The sequence below is a fragment of the Carassius auratus genome, unplaced genomic scaffold (genome assembly GCF_003368295.1).
Source record: "Carassius auratus strain Wakin unplaced genomic scaffold, ASM336829v1 scaf_tig00215423, whole genome shotgun sequence".
In the NCBI taxonomy this organism is placed as follows: domain Eukaryota; kingdom Metazoa; phylum Chordata; class Actinopteri; order Cypriniformes; family Cyprinidae; genus Carassius; species Carassius auratus.
In genome coordinates this window covers 3069-11869 of record NW_020528084.1, presented here as the reverse complement: position 1 = coordinate 11869, position 8801 = coordinate 3069, and the positions used below count along the sequence as shown (strand labels likewise).

The following is an 8801-nucleotide window of genomic DNA, read 5'->3' as shown; positions in this document are numbered from 1 at the left end:
ACGACTTTATTCAGCATTGTCTTCTCTTCCGTGTCTGTTGTGAGGGAGAGTTCAAAACAAAGCAGTCTGGATATCCGGTTCGCGAACGAATCATTCGATGTAACCGGATCTTTTTAACCCAGTTCACCAAATCGAACTGAATCGTTTTAAACGGTTCACGTCTCCAATACGCATTAATCCACAAATGACTTAAGCTGTTAACCTTTTTTTAATGGGGCTGACACTCCCTCTGAGTACAAACAATCAATATCCCGGAGTAATTCGTGTACTAACACAGTACACTGACTGAACTGCTGTGAAGAGAGAACTGAAGATGAACACCGAGCCGAGCCAGATAACCAACAACAGACTGACTCGTTCTCGAGTCAAGAACCGTTTCTGTCAGACGGCAGTTACATCGAATGATTCGTTTGCGAACCGGACATCACAAACTGCTTTGTTTTGAACTCTCCCTCACAACAGACACGGAAGAGAAGACAATGCTGAATAAAGTCGTAGTTTTTGGCATTTTTGGACCAAAATGTATTTTCGATGCTTCAAATAATTCTAACTGACCCTCTGATGTCACATGGACTACTTTCATGATGTTTTTCTTACCTTTCTGGACATGGACAGTATACCGTTCATACAGCTTCAACGGAGGGACTGACAGCTCTCGGACTAAATCTAAGATATCTTAAACTGTGTTCCAAAGATAAACGAAGGTCTTACGGGCTCGGACAACATGAGGGTAAGTTATTAATGACATAATTTTGCTATTTGGTTGAACTATCCCTTTAAAGGCGTAATTTAGGCACACTGGGCGCAGCAACAGTCGAATAGCAACAGCTGACGTTCCCCCGCACCATAGTTACGTCGCATGTGACGTCATTCCGCACCCCGCCCGCAGCCATGCGTACTGAGCTTGTTATCGGGTCGCTTGTTATGACTGGAGAAGGCCTCGGACTCAATTAAAATTTATCCCCGGGACAGCCGCATGCTCATGGAGGGCATGGACATAGACCTGGATCCGGAGCTCATGCAAAAATTCAGCTGCATGGGCACCACGGATAAAGATGTCCTCATTCGGAGTTCCAGAGGCTGCTGGGCTTCCAGCTCAACCCGGCGGGCTGCGCCTTCTTCCTGGACATGACCAACTGGTGAGTCCGGGGACTCGGCCGCGGCCTACTCCTGAACCAAGCATAAAGAGTTGACCACTGCGATTTCTTGCTTTAAAATATCTTGCATGTTAAAAATAACATCGCTAGGACAGCTGTCATGAGCCCAGTGGAGTTCAATTGGATCTGAAGCGAATAACACAACAAGCTAATAGCTAATTGGCTGTTTACATAGACAGCCACTGTAACGTTTCGGCTCACATGACCTACAGAAGTAGTATTTTAGACATTCAAGCAATTAAAGCAATACATTTACTTTTTCTAAAAACATGTTTTTTAAACAACTCGGTCTGTCTTATTTATGTCAGTTATCAAACATGTAACGTTAGCTTGTTTTGTGCTAGTGACTTGCTATAGTAGTGGTTGTGTTTCAAAACCTTTTACGTTCCCTATCTAAGCAGCATTTGGAGGTTTTCTAACTCGAAATGCTGCGAACTCGGATCGTGGATTCAAAATGCTGTCTACGTAGGGGCTCGCAAATGTTTTGAGACACAGGCAGTGAGTGTTCAATGCTGTTCAGTCACGACTCTTCAAAAATGCTATGTTGCCTAACGATAGAAATAGATTAGTTTTTATTTGTAATAAACAGCATACTATTTTTTTTTTTTTTTTTTTTTTTTTTGACGTGATGACTAGTGTAAAGTTTTCTTCAGAGTTACGTAATGCACCAGTGTACTTTCATCCGAGAAGCTTATCCCTCTCTTCTTTTCTATTGAACATTACTTTAATTTCTGGGCTGTTTATTTGCTTAATGCATTTCAAACCTTTTTTTTTTTTTGTATGTATAAACTTAAATATTTTAAAACAAAGATGGAAAGGTGGAACTCTAAACCATTTTAAATGTACTGTTATTATTTTGTGTGAGAGAGAGTTATTTATATTGTCTATTTATTTCTGAGCGTAATATGAACCATTTATATGTTATATATGCCAAAAAAAAAATGAGTATATAATTAGTACTGTGATGCATTATGTTATTTTTAAGATTTTAGGATTGACACAAACTGTATGTCAGGCTTCTAGTTTAGCTTTATAATAAACCTGTTGGTCATCATGAATCTTGTTAGCTCTGTGACAGATTGCTTATGTTCCTCTGTTGTAAAGTCACTGGATAAAGTTTGCCAAATGCATAAATGTAAGCTACATGTTTGTTGGCATCAATTTCATATTAACTATTGACTGATGTTTAATCTGCTTTTCATACATTTCTTGTCTTATCAGGAACCTACAAGCAGCTATTGGTGCATATTATGACTTTGAGAGTCCAAACATCAACACGCCGTCATGTCTTTTGTGGAAGATGGACGATTGGAGAGGGGGAGTCTGTTCCTCCTGACACACAGTTCACAAAGACGTGGAGGATACAGAACACAGGTGAATGTTTTCTCACTCTGATTGTAAATATGAAGAGGCTGATGCTCTAACAGATTGTTATTCACAATGATATGCATTATAGAGTTATATTTCCTAAACTTACTGATATCAGAATGTCAATAATAGTTTTGCTTCTCTTAAGGATTGAGGATCTAGCCACATCACATTAAATCCCTTGTTCGGTCAAACTTCAGTGTTGTTTCTGTTGTTATTACAGGTGCAGAGTCATGGCCCCAGGTGTGTGTTTGAAGTATGTTGGCGGGGATCAGTTTGGCCATGTGAACATGGTGATGGTGCGGTCCCTGGATCCACAGGAGATCTCAGACGTGAGCGTTGCAGATGCGCAGTCCAGCCATTCCTGGCATGTACCAGGGCCAGTGGAGAATGTGCACTGCCACTGGACTCTTCTACGGAGGTGAGACGCAAGCGATGAAGTACCGGTCAATGTTTTCAAGAAATTAGGCTATGAAATAACTATATAAAAGGATTAAAATAAAATAGCTGAAAATGTACTTACCCTCAGGTCATTCATGAAGTAGATGAGTTTTTTTCTTCATCAGAGCAGATTTGAAGAAATGTAGCATTACATCATTTGCTAACCAGTGGTTCCCCTGCAGTGAATGGGTGCCATCAGAAAGAGAGTCCAAACAGCTGATAAAAACATCACAATAATCCAACACCACTCAGTCCATCAGTTTAACATCTTGTGAAGCCAAAGTTTTTTGTTTATAATAAGTTGATGTTATGGTTTAGTTCTTTAGTCTATAAAGTTGCTTTCTCCAGTGAAAAATTGTCTCGTCTGAATCAGGAGAGATATATGCACAAATCAGCACTGTTATCAAGCGAAAACTGTTCTAAACAAAATATGTCTGTGTATTTTGATTTGAGGAGACAACAGGGGATTATCTTTCACCGGAGAAAGTGTTATTATGGATTATCGACTCAAATTTATCCAGATGCAATGGTTTAAAGTTAAAACGCCATAATGATGGATTTGTTTCTAACAAAGGATGATTCTTTTCATCTCACATAAGCATTAAGTGTTGGACTGTGGATTGTAGTGATGTTTTTATCAGCTGTTTGAACTCTCTTTCTGATGGCACCCATTCACTGCAGAGGATCCATCAGTGAGCAAGTGATGCAGTGCTACCATTTCTGACAACTCTGGGTCCGATGTAAAGGTGAGTAAAAATGAAGCAAATTAGTATTAGTACTAGTAATTAGTTCATAAATATTAATATGCAAACGTTATGCAATGACAAATATTTTAAAGAAATAGTTCACTCAAAAATTATAACTTTGGTCATTTACAAATCCTGAAGTTAATCCCAACCACACATAATTTTCTTCCTCCCTACTGCTACTAAATGTACCGTTAGTATAGTAGTATGCCATTAGTTCTGCATGTTCTGAGTTCTGCAACCAACTTTTGTGAATGGAGGACACGTGGGCTCACCTCTTTCCCTTGCTGTGCAGATGTGATCTGGGTGATCTTGAGTGTGGAAGAAGGAGGCCTGCTGGGCGTCACACAGCAGTTATCCTCCTCGAGACAGAGTTCAACACGCAACCCCACCGCAGTCTGGAGGGAGACTTCAACCCTTTCGCCTCACCACAGAAGAACAAGCAGGACACCAATGAGGATTCATCAAAGACCCCGGGGGCCATGGGAGGCCCTCTGGACTCCATTCAGCAAGATCAAAATGGACTCAATCACACCTCTGTAAATATTAACAACCCCAAAATGGTCTCCCAAAAACAACTTTTCAGTAGTGACTTACAGCCAGGATGTATGCCATTTGGAGTATTTCATTGAGTTGAAAGAAGATTAGCATGATAATAACAAATGATACTAAGTGTAACCGAGACTTAAAAACATTTTGACTACTGTGGTGACAAGTCAAGATCTGTGATCCTAATACAAATGTTCATGATTGAGGGGCTTTTTCAAAGGTAAGTGAGAGGTTTAGAAAACCAAGAACTCCGCAGGTCTCTTTCAATACTTTCTTGAAAATCTTCCTTTCATGCAAGAAGTCTACACTGGAAACTTCTCAATGTGCTCACGTGAAGGTCACATTACAAAAGTGCGTCACCTTTTTCTCTGTCGTTTTGTGACATTTGACGCAAGAAAAGCACATTGTGATGACTCGCTGTGTTTGGTTACACCTTTCCTATTCCACCCACACGTGATACAGCTGGGGCTGGGAGATACAGCTAAAAGAGTTTCAGCCTTCTGATGATTCAATAATATCTTTTTTATTTTATTTATACATTATTTTGACTCAAAGCCTGTGCATATGCAAGTTTAATGAATAGTTATCTGTTTAGTTTTCTTTTATATGCACTAATATGGTATAAATAGCAATATTCTATTCGAGTGATGAATTCCACACATTTTTGAGTGATATGCACAGACGATTCTTAAGAATTGATTGATTGAAATAGAATAGTTCCTAACCTCACAACAGCATTTTGCAATACTGAAAAACCTGTACTAAATTTCATGCAGATTCCATGCACATTATTGCTGACTTGTGACCTGTGTGGTTGAATTAGAATATATTATTATAACTTTGTTTCTAATGCATCAAAATAGTTAAAGGAATAGATCATACAGAAATGAAAATTTGCTGATTATTATTTACTCATCCTCAGGCCACCAAAATGTAGATGAGTTTTTTGTTTATAGGAATGGATTTGAGAATGTAGCATTATACCTCTTACTCCGCATGGATCCTCTGCAGTGAATGGGGCGTTCAGAATGAATGTCCAAACAGCACAAGTACAACCACAAGTAATCCAACCCCTCCGGTCACCAGTTACATCTTGTGAAATGAAAAGCTGTGTGTTTATAAGAAACAGATCCATCATTAAGGTGTTCCTCTGCCCAAATGTGAGTCCATGATGCTTCAGCCATTCACTGCAGAGGATATCCACTGGTGATGAAGGGATGATCGATTCCATAATGAAACAACTCATCTACCATTGGCTGTTTGGTTTGTTTTCTGATTTACAAAAACACCCTTTAAACTATTTAAAAACTGCTATTGAGATGTATATGTCAAAAGGCTAAAAAAAATAAAGAAAAGGCATTTATCTCCCTGCCCCATGTAGAAGTTTCATTCTGAATTGGCTTTGATGTGTTTCATTGTTACGTCAGGGTTTGCGTTTGTTGTATCAATCTAGAGGCTGTTAATATGCCTTAACTGAGGGTTAAAACTTTGCCTCTCGGCCACAAGATGGAGTTCCATCTAGCATGTGAGCTAAATGTTATTAACAGTTAATGAAGTCATTGTTGAAATCTCAGACTGCTAACCGTAAACCCTAGGTTAAATTATTTCCAGTGGTACATTAAGTTACAGAATATTTCTTTAACAACACCTGCAGGCCAAATATTTGGTATAAAATTGGGTGTTGATACAGTTGTTACCATTCATTGCTATATTTGAAATAACCTTAATTAATCAATGTGGCAATAATATATGAATCACAAAGACTTACACTGAAGGAGGACTTGAGCCAAAACTTGAGATATTTATATAAGGGTATATGCAATCACTTAAATAAGTTTTGAATGGTCAAGCACCATTTACGTTTTCTTCAGAGTATATTTACAAGTGGTCTTCAAACATTAGGTTTATCTCGTTGTTCTGTTCTTCCCAGGGCATATGGACCCTTCCCGTTTGGACAGTCTTAAGAACAGAAACGTCGAGTAGCTCATCAGAGCTGCTGCTTTTTGCCTTTGCTAGGGTTCAGTGAGAGGAGGAAGAGATTTACTCTAAAGACTTGGTGACCTCCCTCTCCCCCGACGCATCACAATCACATCATGTGTGGACAAATCTGTTTGGCTCCAATCAATATTGAACCAACACCTGAGTTAAGCATGTGTGAATGCTAGATTTAGATGAGTGCTAGAAATTCTACAGAGATCTAATGAAAATAACCGTTTTTGATCCGTAACTTCAACATTACAGCAGGAAATTCAGTGTGTGAGTGAGTGCACGACTGACAAGAGAAACTGAGGCAGACTGATAGTGAATGTCTGTTTCACCCAAAATCATAGGAAGCAGAAGAAATGTATATTTTGCGTAAAGAAAGAGTATGTTTTTTGGATTTTTTTTTGTTGATATTTTGCCTCATGATAATTAAGCACATTTTCCCTATTCATTTTCATTTACTGTAATAAAACTGGGCATTTAACTTTCAGATTCAATTTCTCACATGTTTACATTTTTGATATAGAATTTTACAATTGCACAATTTTTTTGTAAGCCTAATTAATGCAACCAATTAACATATGGCAAAAATAGATTTCACTTTGCATCAAATTATTAATTACCATAAAAATATCACAACAAAGGAAATCAAAGTCCTAAAAACTGGCTTTCTTTCCTTTACGCAAAGTATATTTCCTTTTGGTTTTGCAGTGAAATATTACTGGGGTTTATTCTTGACAGGTGTTGCAGTGGTCACCTCAGTATGTGTGCAACTGAGTGTTTCAGCCATGCACAAAAGCCATCAACAAAGAATTAATGCCTGTCAAGTAGTTTTATAATTTTTCATCAATGTTCTCTGACTTTTTCTTCATAAACTGAACAGTTTTGAGGAAAAAGGTCAGTGTGCATACTTTAAATTGTGTAATTGCTTTCATATGGTCCTCTGCCAGCCACTTGTAATTGTTATTACAAAACTGTTCTCTGGATTAAGTCAAAAAGAGAGAAAAAAAGCTCAGCAACCTGTACAGCGTACATGAGCACATTAGGTCTCATTATATGCATCTGTACTGCCACCACAGGTCAAGTCCTAGCTGTCGTCAGAGATCTTGTTGCTGTTATCTTATTCGTTTACATTGATGTTGTCCTGCAGTTCCTGAGTGCTGATGTTGGTTTCCACTCATAATGACTCAGTCCATCAGAGATGATAGCAAGCAGATGTGGCTTTGGTTCCCTCGTTTACTGACTTAAAAGTTCACAAGCACGTCACTGATAGAGTTTCCCAACCATACATATGTCATTCACCTAGACCTACGATGGTATTAAGCTGTTTTAAATGAGCCGAGGGTGTTTTAATGAGGGGAAAGTGTGAGAATGAGTTCATTTTAAAGAATATTTTGAGTTAAATGCAAGTGTATGTCATCTGTAACAGGAAATAATTTGGATTTGTACCTCTCTACCTGAAAATGTATCGACATGTATGTGCCTAGAATTGAAGTCTGTGGCAAGTGCACTACTTCCATTGTAATGGCATTTCCCTAAACACTTGTTTTTTTAGTTTTTTTTTCTTAATAAGATACCATTTATTTTCTTTGGTAGCATTTGCATTTAACCAAAAATATCCTTTTTAATTTGTATTCTTGAGTTGTTGCTAAATGTTTAAATGGCAGATTTCAAGCTGGAACGCTCCAAGTAATATTTTAATGCATAAAAGAGTTTTGTAGAATTGATTTGATTTGAAAATAATCGTGCCTCTGTGTTTGGTATGATGGAAAGCCTCTTGGATGTTTATATCTCGCTAAATATATCTGAAATGCTCACTATTTTCTGTTTTGCTGCAATGGTTTGGCAATTTATAAGACATAAACAAAACAAAACGTTAATAAGTCTCCTATAATGTTTTTCTCTATTGGTCTATTTACTGAGATAAACATTAGGTCGTGAAGATGAAAGCGTTTAAACAAATTGGCTGCTATCCTCAAGCAGTATGCAAATCAAGGAGCCCAAATTGACCTTTATGTCAAGACAATACAGATTAGTGTCAGCATGTCTTGTTAAATTTAACACGTCAGGCAATTATTTTCCGTTTCCCCCAGTTCTATGCACCTTGAAAATTTCGCCATTAACGTTACCAACATTGCGTCCCGTGTTTTAGAAATGCTGTGGCTTCAGTTTTACATTGCAAATGATCTATGCAGTGTTTTAAGGGACAGTCCCTTCCATATTCCAAAAAGTTGCACTCACAGTTGAAGCATAAAAGACGTTCATGTTCTGAAACTGGTCGCTGTTTTATGTTGACGTTAGGACAGAAGTAAACTGACATTTCGCCTAGTGCTCGGCCAATAAACAGCTCATTGGATGATGCCATCGCTTCATCGGTCAGGTCTTCCTTTGAGCTGTTCTTAGTGAATGTCCTCATCACAGCCTCCTTCCGATTTATAATTACACTGTTTTTTTGTTTTTTTGGTGTTGCTTATGCATGTAAGAAGTGTGATTGATTCATTCTTGAATTATTGTCTTTTTTCTGATTTTTTTTTTTTTTCTGTTAGATGTGTTAGGT

The 8801-nt window shown here is 38.0% G+C and overlaps 1 pseudogene; it reads left to right on the top strand.

Moving 5' to 3' along the window:
* Positions 1-736: 736 nt before the first annotated feature.
* On the top strand, positions 737-6225 carry LOC113094805 (uncharacterized protein C6orf106 homolog; annotated as a pseudogene).
* Positions 6226-8801: the final 2576 nt, after the last annotated feature.